Source organism: Perognathus longimembris, unplaced genomic scaffold (genome assembly GCF_023159225.1).
Source record: "Perognathus longimembris pacificus isolate PPM17 unplaced genomic scaffold, ASM2315922v1 HiC_scaffold_159, whole genome shotgun sequence".
In the NCBI taxonomy this organism is placed as follows: Eukaryota; Metazoa; Chordata; class Mammalia; order Rodentia; family Heteromyidae; genus Perognathus; species Perognathus longimembris.
Window position 1 is genome coordinate 59020 of NW_025956606.1, and position 12584 is coordinate 71603.

At 38.9% G+C, this 12584-nt stretch overlaps 1 pseudogene; it reads right to left on the minus strand.

Moving 5' to 3' along the window:
• Nucleotides 1-7778: 7778 nt before the first annotated feature.
• On the minus strand, nt 7779-8480 carry LOC125344589 (annotated as a pseudogene).
• Nucleotides 8481-12584: the final 4104 nt, after the last annotated feature.

Below are 12584 nucleotides of genomic sequence, written 5' to 3' on the forward strand. Positions count from 1 at the left end.
AGCGGGCCCCAAAGCTTGTGTACATTGTCTCTTTATCTATGTGCATCGGTTGGTAAAACTTAAAAACAAAACAAATAACAGATTTTAAACCCAAACTGATCATGTTTGGGTGCAAGCAAATGTGTCTAAGAAAAACTCCAAAAGGTTCTAACATACAGCACATGATATAAGTACAATGATGTAAAACCAGTGTGTTATTCTTTATGTCTATGCTAAGAATCAAGTGTACATCTAATCCTGACAATTCTTTGGTATAGACTAAGATTTTGCTTCTCCATTTTTAAAAAAAAATTTTTTCCCTATGCTCTCATAAACTCTTTAAGATCAAGGGACCAGAGTCATTTTGGAACAACTGTACAAATGTGACTATTAACCTAAATTTTCCTGTCCCAAAATTAACATTTTGCTTTATAGGATGCAGGTTGACATTTGTGCTAGCTGAGTGGAGTGTGGCAGTCTGTGGCTACAGGAAGCTGCCTCCACAGTCTGCTCCCAGACTGTCTTGGTTGCTACAGAGAGCAGACTTGGTTGGCCTTCAATTTGTGTGGATTTTGTGACTAGGAAGATGGTTAAAACCCAAGACTTCTAAAATCTGTTTAAAAATGCCTTTAACCAGTCTGTGTAGAAATATACAGGCAACCAGCAGGAGGTGTGACAGACTGTCCAGAGGACTCTCTGAGGTGCTACTACAGCCTTACCCAGATGCAATCCATTTCTCCTTCTGGCCTGCTAATTTTGGATGAAAAACACAGCCACTTCAGATCCACTGAAGCTGAAACTTTTTACATTGTCCTGACCTTTTGCCCTCTTGATTGTTACTCATTTGATGATTTGATTTAATGGCACATGGATCTCATTCAGTCTGCTGTTCCCTAAGTGTTACAGCAGAACTCTGGCAACTATTTGTAGGTCAATTCTTAACAACGTACAGATAAATTCTACTCCTATTGTCCTCCTGTTGCTTTAGTTGGAAATAAATAGGGCTTTTATTGCTAAGACTCCTTGGATTACAGTTCAAAGCCAGCCCGGGAAAATAAAAATAAAAATCCCTCTTGGTCATATTTGAGGTCCTTATTATTTTACTAGTCAGAAATTACAGATTACGACTTCTCATTTGCATACTTTGCATGATATTCAAAAATTTCTGGGAGATACTAATTGGCTTCGCACTCATCTTAAATTATCCACAGCTAAATTAAAACCCTTATGTGATCTATTAAAGGAGGACACTGACCCAACATCTCCCAGACAAATGACAACTGAAGCAGCTAAAGCCTTAAGCATAGTAAATTCTGCCATTTCTTCCCAACATGTAAATTATACTGATTGCTCAGCCCCTTGGGAAGCATATATTTTAACTACACCTCATTCTCCAACAGTGGTCCTATGGCAGAAGGGACCTCTTTTACGGCTTTCCTTGCCTGCTACTCCTTCAAAAGTGTTAACTCCCTATTATGAATTGGTGGCCATCTTACTCCACATGTGCTGTATGGAATCTTGTATCTTGGACAAGATCCACAGGTTATTTACATCCCCTATACTTACAACAGCAAGAATGGCTTTATATTAATTGTAACTCCTGGGCCATTGCTTGGGCCAATTTTAAGGGCACAATTTCACATCATTATTCCCCCAACAAATTACTTCACTTTGCCTCTTCTTGCACCTTTATATTTCCTCAAGTTGTATCTTTATCACCTCTTTCTATGGCTGCCTTAGTGTTTACAGATGGATCTTGTAACGGAACAGCTGCTCTTACTATTGATGTAAAACTAAATCTTGGGACACTGGTCTTTCTTCAGCCCAGGAAGTTGAACTTCAAGCAGTTTTACAGGCCCTTATACTTTTACCTACTAAAGCTTTTAATTTATATTCAGATAGTCATTATGTTATTCAAGCCCTTCAGGTCATTAAAACTGTCCCTTTTCTTGGAATAGCTAATTCTACTAACCAAACTCTTTTTCACCAGTACAACTTCTTCTTTGCTCTCGTACCTGTCCGTGCTTTTTTGGATTTATACGTGCCCAGACTAAGCTGCCTGGACCATTAAGTGAGGGCAATGCTATTACAGATGAGGCTACTCAAATTTTTCTCACTCAAATTGACTTAGCAAAGCAATCACATGCTGCCCACCATCAAAACAGTCGTGCCTTATGTCAGCATTTTCATATCACACGTGAAGTGGCTTGTCAAATTGTAAAAACTTGTCCCAATTGTACTATCTTCCTACCTGTGCCCTCCAATGGCATTAACCCTAGAGGTTTAGTGGCCAACCATGTTTGGCAAATGGATGTTACCCACATTCCCTCTTTTGGACGGCTCCGCTTGTCCTTGTTACCATAGATACCTACTCTAATTTTATTATGGCTACTCTTATCGGGGAAGCTAGCAAACATAGTATCTCCCATGCCTTACGCTGCTTTGCTACTATGGGACTTCTTAAACATATTAAAACTGATAATGGTCCGGGATATGTTGGACGAGCTTTTCAAACTTTTTGCAAATCTTACCAAATTGTTCACTCTACAGGAATTCCCTATAATCCTCAAGGTCAAGGAATTGTTGAACGGACCAACAGTTTGTTAAAATACCAAATTTCTAAATAAAAAGGGGGGGAATTATACCCCCTCTCTCCTGTTAATATTCTTTCTCATGATTTATTCGTACTAAATTTTTTAAATTTGGACTGTAATGGCCTTTCCGCAGCACAGCGGTTCTTGGAAAAGAGAGAGCAAAGAGCTTGTGCCCAGATTAAGTGGAAAGATCCTTTAACAAGTGCTTGGCACGGCCCGATCCAATATTGACATGGGGTCAAGGACATGTCTGTGTTTCATCACAGGATGAAAATGATGCCCACTAACTACCTGAACATTGCTTTTGGATTGTGGAAGCTCATCAGAATGGTACAAGCACTGACTCACTGGGCTTACGTGCCAGATCCACCAATTGTACACCCTGCGACTTGGGAAGGAGCTGAGGTGTTCGTCCATGTCAACAGATCAGCATACGGTACAGCTTCAGATCCTTTTGTCTAACACATTAAAATGGGAGATTTTGCAGCTTCTGGCATTGGAACCCCTTTATGTTTTACAACTGACTCCAATAGTTATATTCCAGGCTACAGTGTAATGTGATCCATAAATCATAGAATTTGGATTCCTGATAACAGTCATGTATATAATATACAAATGACTTCATTGCCTACTGGATTCCCTGTACATGCTAATTCTACATCATCCTTCATGATACCTCACTGCATCAACTCTTCTCAAATTGTAGAATCCATGGGAGAAATGCACCCCCATAAAGTGTAGACATGAACATCCTTTTATAACCAATATTTCAGGAACTAATTCTCAACTGATGGACTGGTCCAGAGCCAATCTCACCAACAAGTACAACCCAGGTCTGTGGTGGATGAATGGACACCCTCAACGCCATGTCTGGATGTTAGTGGCTGCCCTAAATAATATCTCCTGGCCCACTTCTTCTTCTATAAAAAATATTATGAGTTGTTTAATGCCTCCTTATGCCATTAGGTATGGACCTTTTAATATTTCTATAGGAGCCATGTATTTCAATGTTACTTGTACTGTTCTTTTACAAATTGCTTGTATAGTGGTCTTACTGATTCTGTAAGTGTTATTAAGTAGCCTCCGTTTGTCATGCTTTCTGTGAACATATCTGAAGCCTGGTATGAAGAAATAGGTATTCAAGTGTTAAAACATTTAAAAGAGCTCATGTGCCCTAGACGATTTATAGGGCTATTGATAACAGGCGTTGTAGCCTTTATTCCTTAGCTACCTCTTCTGCAGCAGCTACTGTGGCCTTAACACAAAGTGTGCAGACAGCTCACGATGTTAATCAGCTTGCTCATAATACTATGCAGGCCCTGCACTTTCAAGGCAGGATTGATGATATGGTAGAACAAAAATTAGAAGCATTGTATCAATCTGTGTTGTCTCTGAGAGAACAAATTCATGCTTTACAAACTTTGCAACAGGTGTGCTGACATGCTGGGTTTGACTTTATTTGTGTGACCCTCCATAATATATGGGTCACGCTATCCATGGGAACAAGTTGTAGCACATCTAAATGGTATTTGGCACCAAAATAATTTGTCCTTAGATCTCTTTCAACTCCATAGGCAAGTGGCTCGACTAGAACAAGCTCTGCCTCTGGACTCTGAAGTGTCAGAAACAGCAAAAGAACTGTTTGAACAACTTCAACAGTATATCCCTTCCTTGACTAATGTTAAGGGGCTGCTAATGACATTGCTCAGCCCAGGGATACTTTTGCTGATGGTTTTCCTATGCCTTCCTTGCATTGTATGCATATTGCAAAACTCTTTCATGAGTTTAGCCCCTCAGCTGCATAAGGTCAAGCTCCAAGTAAATGAATTTCCCCTGAGAGGAACCGTGGCCAGAGACGGGTAAGAGGGGGTCTCCAGTTTTGACCAACCTATGACAGGGCCTTCAGCTTTGCTCTGAAGAAGATCCGGATGATGGGTAAGGCAGGCTGGGTGACCCACCCGACCTAAGACAGGTGGGTTCGCTTCTTTAAACAAAGATGGGGGAGATGTCAGGAGCCAAACTTGCAGCTAAATTCTTCCTGTCTTCTGGCTGTGTTTTCAAGGACGTGCAAGGACATGACTTAATGGAAAATTGGAAATGCTTTACTATGTCTGCCATGAGTCCATTCTTATGTTAACCAATCTCATCTTGTCTTCAGGTATTGCTCTGGGGTCCATTCTTATGTCTTAGCTATGTCCAGTATTGCTAACTCCAAGCCTTTTTGTGTTCTGGAATTTTTTTTTTTTTTGGCCAGTCCTGGGTCTTGGACTCAGGGCCTGAGCACTGTGCCTGGCTTCTTCCCGCTCAAGGCTGTTTATTTTTTATTTTTTACAGCATATGAAGTTTTAGTCTCCTCATCAGTTTGATGTATCCATGAGTGTAATACAATGCTGGATGAACTAGTGTATTTGACTCTTGTTGTCATTCAGAGGTTGCATTAGATCTCTGCAGGCTCCTTTTGCATTTACAGTTGAGAAGTCTGCAGTCATTCTTATTTTCTCCATGGATTTTGCTGCCTTTAAACTTATTTATTTTACAAGTCCAGAGGTTTTACAACCATGTGTTTCTTCTCTTGTCCTGTCTTTTCTTATATTTCTGTATATTTTTAGTTCTGTATATTTCTTTTTTTTTTTTTTTTTTGGCCAGTCCTGGGCCTTGGACTCAGGGCCTGTCCCTGGCTTCTTCCCGCTCAAGGCTAGCTAGCACTCTGCCACTTGAGCCACAGCGCCGCTTCTGGCCGTTTTCTGTATATGTGGTGCTGGGGAATTGAACCTAGGGCCTTGTGTATCCGAGGCAGGCACTCTTGCCACTAGGCTATATCCCCAGCCCCCTAGTTCTGTATATTTCTTTTTATATATATATATATATATTTTTTTTTTTTTGGCCAGTCCTGGGCCTTGGACTCAGGGCCTGAGCACTGTCCCTGTCTTCTTCCCGCTCAAGGCTAGCACTCTGCCACTTGAGCCACAGCGCCGCTTCTGGCCGTTTTCTGTATATGTGGTGCTGGGGAATCGAACCTAGGGCCTCGTGTATCCGAGGCAGGCACTCTTGCCACTAGGCTATATCCCCAGCCCCCAGTGTTCTGTATATTTCTATCAGATGCATGATACGCTATTTCTTCTGTTCACTGAACTTTTGTCATTATTTTCTTAAATAGTTCTTATTTTTATTTTTCTCCTTCATTTATTCCAATTATACAAACATTTGTTCTTTTGTCTAGTACTTGAATGACTCTTTGCTATGTTCTGAGTGGGTTTTGTTTTTTTTTCCTCAAAATGTTCAGCACTGAGATTCTATATGACCAGCCAATACATATCATACTCAAAAACTGAAAAATACATTCACAGAATAACTTGTATACAAACATTCACAGCAACATTTGTAGTAGCCCATAATGAAAACAACCAAAATGTCCCTAACAGATGATTACACCTGTACCAAAGGTGTTACAAGTGGCCCACTCCATTTTGAGGGTTCCACAACAAACCACACACTAAATATTTGGGGGAAATACATGTCTGCATTCAACATGTACAGATATTTTCTCTTCTTTCTTACATACAGTATAATTAACCACATAGAATTTACATTGTATTAAGTATTGTGAGTAACCTAAAATTTATAATGCATAGAAACATGAGAATGCAATGCTATCCCACTTTTACATAAGAAACTTGAGCATCCAAATTATGGCATCCTGGGGGAGTTCTAGAACTAATCTTCTACAGATACTGAGGGATAACTATGTAGTTGTAGGGTGGAATATTGTTCAGCAATAAATAATGACAGACTTCACATGCTACAGCATAGAGAAGCCTTGAAAACATTAGGCTATGTGAAAAAAAATTACAAAAGAAAATACATGATACCATGAATATGAAATGGAAATTCTACAGAAATCAACTGTTGCTTAGGTCAAGGAGAAAAGAAAATGAGTTGACTGTTAACAGGTAAAAGATTTGTTTGGGGATGGAAAAACCTCTAATAAAAACAATTTAATGGTGAATTTCACAGTATGTGAATTATATATCAAGAAATCTGATACTAAACAAACAATAGAGTTGTATTTATTTCAATCCTGTTCAGTATTTTATTTACTACTTTCTCCTTTGTGGTCCTTGTAGTTATTAATCTCTTATTTTCAGAGATTTGTAAATCATTTGTAATCAACTTACTCTACTCTCTTTTCAATCTCTAACATAACCTCAGATTCTTCTAAATAAGGATTAACCAGATAGAACAATGTATGCTTCTATTAGGAAAAACTATACTTTGCAATTTGAGATCAAATGTGACTGCTGTTCAGATCTATCTTTCACACAATTTAACAACAACAACAACAACAAAAACACAAACCAGGAGCTACTACTTAACATCATTTGAAAACAAAGTACATCATCAGCAAATAGCTTGAATTCCAAATACTGTTGGGGATTATGTAAAATAACTTTGCAGAAAGAGTTATATAAAAAGGCTCTTTCACTATTGAGGAACATTTGAATACTCAAGTCCTGTCATTTGTTTTGAGAAACAAATGTCAAGAATGGTAAGTAGAAGGTACTACCATTATGAGTATGGATAAGAGAATATAATCCCTATGGTAAAGCTGATTTACAGCTAGTTTCCTTTCTTGGCTTGTAGAATTTCAATAGCTTACAACAATTAGCTATTGTTGGAGTAACACTTGAGTGATCTGGTTAGATTCAATAACAAAAACACTGTAAAATATTTAAACTCGGGGAACTGTAGTTACAGTAATGGAAAAACATTACTCTTTCCATACCAAAAAACTTATCTAAGTGTACAGATACCCCATGTAGTTTATTCATAAGTCATGTGAATTAACATTTTCTGTATTCCTTATAATTCTGTAATATATAAAAAGGTTTTGTATTCACTTCTAAAATGCACCTGTAACTTACAGTCTCTTTTTAGCGAGATTTTGTTTTCTGTGGTTTCAGTTACACCCACAGTCAACTGCTGTCCAAATATTATACAGAAACTTCCTGCAAGAATTCCTGTGTTTTAAAATATGTGTCATTACTGTGATGAAATCTCTCATTGTCCTGCTTAGGACATTAACCATTCTTTTGTCCAGTATATTCACACTATATACAATGCCTGCCCATTATTCACTTAAGGAGATGTCTGGGTTATGGAGATCCTGTCATGTTATTACAACATTTGTACATAGGATTCATGACATTATTTTTGGTGCATCTTCTTATGCATTTCTTCAAGAGTGGCTTCTTTCTCTTTCAGTATTTGTTTAAGTCTTCTTATCTTTTCATCTCAGATGGTTTCTTCCAATTCTGGTGCTGTCACTGGGAAAACGTCTTCAGTGTAATTTTTATTACAGGAATGACTCTGTTCAAAAGCTGCATTAGGAGTCATTTCTTTCTGGTGCTTCTCAGAGGAGCAGTGTTCAGTCTCTCTTCTGAGGTTTTTCTGTGGCTTGTGCCAAAGTTATGTTGTAATGCATCTGAAGCTGGCAAAAAATTGCTAAGGGTTTGGGAATTGGTGACATCAGTTCCTCCATTTATGACCGCATTAAATGCACTCTGGCTTTTTCTCTTCTTTTTGTGATCCATCTTAATTGTTTTGCTTTACTTTTATTACCAAAATTCTGTTGCTGTTGTCTTTCTTCTTCCTTCAATACAGCCTCTGTTTCTTCGTGAATATTATTTTCTACCACACTACTAAAGGAATGAAAACCTTTTCCAGAGCCCAAATGGTCAGGAATTCGTGTAAGGAATATTCTCAAATCCTTAGTCATACCAAACATCTTTTAAAATTCAGCATCATTCTTCAGATATAGTGCCTTATTACTGCTTCTTTGACAATCTTTCTTGTCATTTCTTCTTTCAGTCCCTTTTTCTATTGTTGAGGCCATTTCATTCCGGAGCAGTTCGAAGCGGGGCCTGAACTTTCCTCAGAGGACTTCAGGAAGACCTCCTGCAGAGGATTAGACATTTTTAGATAAGTAGGACGGAGAAGGCGGACCCCACACTGTGGGTAGGGTAAGAACGAGCTTTGCGACCGCTCCGGGATCAAAGCAAGAGAGCGGCCGACTGCACTTTATTCCACCTTCTGAGTGGTTTTTTAAAATAGCTTGATTACTGATTCCTCTGCTTTCTCTTCTAATCCTGGTACCCTGGTTTTCAAATTCTTTCTTCCTATACTATGAATTGTGTTTGTAGAAGGAAGATAAAACTATGCATACTTCCTGGTTCATTATTCATATTATCTCAATGTCTTGCTGAGTTTTTATACTTTTTCTATTTATTAATATCATCTTTATATCCTACCCTTTCTTCTTTTCATCTTGCTTTGTCTCCCTTCTTTTCTGATCTTTCATTTATTTCTTCCACCCCCCACCACCTGGCCCTGTCTACTTTTTTCAGTCGTTTATCATATCACTCATTGACTCATTTTCCCTTTGTTTAGATATTCATCTCCATTATTCTCATGTTTTCTCCTGTGTTGTTGGTTTTTGAGTGTGGCATGTATCTTTTCATTTGATTCTGAATTAAAAAACTTTTTTGTGTGACTTATCTGGGTCCTGGAGTTTTAAAATATGTTCAGTGTATTTATAGAGTTCATCAATTCTGGGACAGGTGATAGAGTGATTAAACAGCAATGGAAAAGTTTGGGGCTGTAAGGCAAGGGAATGGTGGAAAGGAATAGTTCAGCATAGATATCAAAATGGAAAAGAAATGCAAATTATAGAGAAAAGAGAAGAAAGAAAAAGGTAAAGAGGTGAAAGGGAAAAAGAGACTATGAAAGAGAAACCCTGCAATCTCTCCCAGTGAAGAAATGTAGCATAAGCTACATTTTTTTTTTGTTGCCAGTATTTGGGCTTGGACACAGGGCCTGCATTGTCCCAGCTTCTTTGTGCTCAATCCTAGCCCCCCTACCTTTTGAGTCACAGTGCCACTTTCGGATTTTTCCGTTTGTATGGTGCTGAGAAATCAACCCCAGGGCTTCATGCATTCTGGGGAAGCACTCTACAGATAAGCCAAATTCCTGGCACCCTAAGCTACAGTTTTAGAGAGAGAAAAATTTCAGAAAGGTAAAAATTCTAAAAGACAGTCCATACTGTCTTTGTAGAGGTTTAGTTCACCCCTCCCCCTACTTCTCATCCCCATGTAGTTCTCTCCGGAGAATTCTCTGTACTCCTAGTTGGAGAACCTGCTTTGTGAACTGGCTTGGTGCTAGCAGGTTTCCAGTCTTTTCCCAAGTCTTGATCAACCTCAACTCCAACTCTCATGACCTTGTGTGCCAAGTAAGCAAGGATCTGTTGCCCATGAGTGTCTGATTTCAATACCCATGACAAAAAGTAAAAAAAAAAAAAAAAAAGATTATTTTGCCAGGCACTGGTGGCTGACTCTTGTAGTCCTAGCTACTCAGATTGCTGAGTTCTGAGGATAATGGTTCAAAGTCAGCTTGGGTAGGAAAGGCCAGGAGATTGTTATATCAAATTAACAACTAGAAAATTTAAGTTTAGCTGTGGATCAAGTTATAGAGAATTAGCCTTCAGCAAAGCAGCTCAAAGACAGAACAGAGGCACTGAGTTTAAACCCCATGACAGAAAAATGAAAAAAAAAAAATAGGATAAAAAACCAACAACTTTTGATAGCTGATTATCTGGGGCCCTATGGATAGTTATGGCAGCTGTTGTGGGATGCCTGCTTTGCTCTGTTGTTGTCAAAGCCTTCATTCCTTCAAATGTGAAGCTGTTCAACTGAGTGCTTATGCTTGTGGTAAACACAGGAGTTGCAGGAGAATAAAGCATGCAGAAAGAACCAAAAATAGGAAGAAAAAGGAGCAGCTGGCTGATCCTGCTGCCAAACAGCACTGTCACCAGGTTCAAAGTCTGTTCATAGCTTTTTATTTTTTGTTTTGCTTTCTTTAGAAGCTTAATATGTAATAAATCTTATTTGGATCCAAATTCTGACCAATAATAATCTATCTGATATCTTCTTCAGGGCTGGATTTCTCTACCAAAATCCTGTTTAGTCAGAGGGAGATCTGGCCTTTTTCTGTCCCCATTTTATCTTACCAGAATGATACTAAGTGTATGTAATGACCAGAATGCCATAAATTAAGAACTAGTAGCCAATAATGTATCAAACTGACAAACCAAATTTAATCAGTGCAAGGTAAAAGAGAGAAATAAGGAAAGAAATCAAAACTTTTCATCAGACAAATGAAAGTGAAGATATACTGCACCAAAACCTATGGGATACAGCAAAAGCAGTTGATAGTGGTTAAGGAAGTAAGTAGGGACCCAACTTAAACCTAAAATCTGAAGTATGACAAAGAGAAAATTACCGTCTGCATCATGGCACACAAGACATCATTTTCCCCATAAGATAATGAGTGTAACACTAAGCAGTAAGCAGCTAATGGCTAGATACCATCTAGAAGGACTGAACTTGATAGATTCTTAAAAGAAAATGAGGTGGGATGATAACATCAGGTACTGGGAAAAGTACAGTAAACAAGAATCATTCCATCGAGTACCTTAAAGTGAAGAAGAAAACAAATACTTGAGCAAGCTCTTCATATTTATAGTCTACCACTCTGGATAAAACATCACCTTGTTCTTGCTATCAAACTGGTGACAAAGGAATAGAAGTCTTTCCCTTATGTATCAATAAGACACACACCTTTCTTAGCTGCCTCTCTGGGCTGAATTCAAATTTGCATTTGTATTGCTAATCATTCAAGTGATTAAACACCCAAGCTGTAGTGACAGTTCAAGAATATGACTATGACCAGGATGAAGAGATTTGCATCAACATGGTAGGATGGGTAAAGATCCTGACCCTTCTGTCTGGGCATGTGCTCAATTTCTAGTAAGGAAAGTGAACTCTGCATGTAAATTTAGATGGCATCTGAGACAGAGGGGGATGTCCACAATCATCAAGATTCCTCAGTGACCAGGTCTGGCCAGCATTGCGTTCTATACTCTCAAGCCCCCAGGGACTTTTAGTGGAAATGCAGCCATTTTTTTCAGGCATTTACCATGGCCATGCAACATCCAGCAGCATGCCTCCAGTGTAGCTACGGGAGCAACTTGAAGGCAGCACCAATGTGTTGCCTACATACACAGCACCTACATACAGAGAACCCAGAGGACATTCCATTAGCAGACCAGTAGTTCAGAGTAATTTTTCAAAGGCAAGAGTGAGCTCAGCCTTCAAACAGTGCCCCACTCAAAATATGCCAGCTAACTGCAAAAATCAGTAACAGAGAAAAGTGAAGCATCTTCTTCCTTTTTGTCATTGGTGGGAACTATGGGTTTGTTGTTTTTTTTTTGCCAGTCCTGGGGCTTGGACTCAGGGCCTGAGCACTGTCCCTGGCTTCTTTTTGCTCAAGGCTAGCACTCTGCCACTTGAGCCACAGCGCCACCTCTGGCCATTTTCTGTATATGTGGTGCTGGGGAATCGAACCCAGGGCCTCATGTATATGAGGCAGGCACTCTTGCCACTAGGCCATATCCCCAGCCCCGGAACTATGGGTTTTGTTTATTGTCTTTTCATTCCTCACTGTTTTTATTACTCTCCTGTTACTACTTGTATACTTCCAGATTTTCAATTTCTCCTTTATAACAGGAAACTGTTCTCTCCTTTGTTCTTTAAGCCCCTCTTTTTTCTATCCTTTCTTGGGAAAGGGTTGTTCCTTTACAAAGGAATAATATAAACATCTGGTGGTTTGTGACTTTTTAAAGTCATTTAACAAAGCACTTTATAAATAAAAGATATATTGATCAGCGTCATGGTGAGTTTTTGTTGTGATTTGGATGTGCTTTTATGTTTTTACTTCCCATTTGGTAGTGTAGAAGGAGACTCAGGAAGGAGGCTCACATAAAAACAAAAAGCTGTAAACATCCCAACATATCACATAAATGACATCAAATGAGGGAGGTATACAAAGGGCAATATGAGTCCTCCAAAACTTCATGACTGGATTTGCAAATATCTGAACAGTTGCAATACTAGGTAA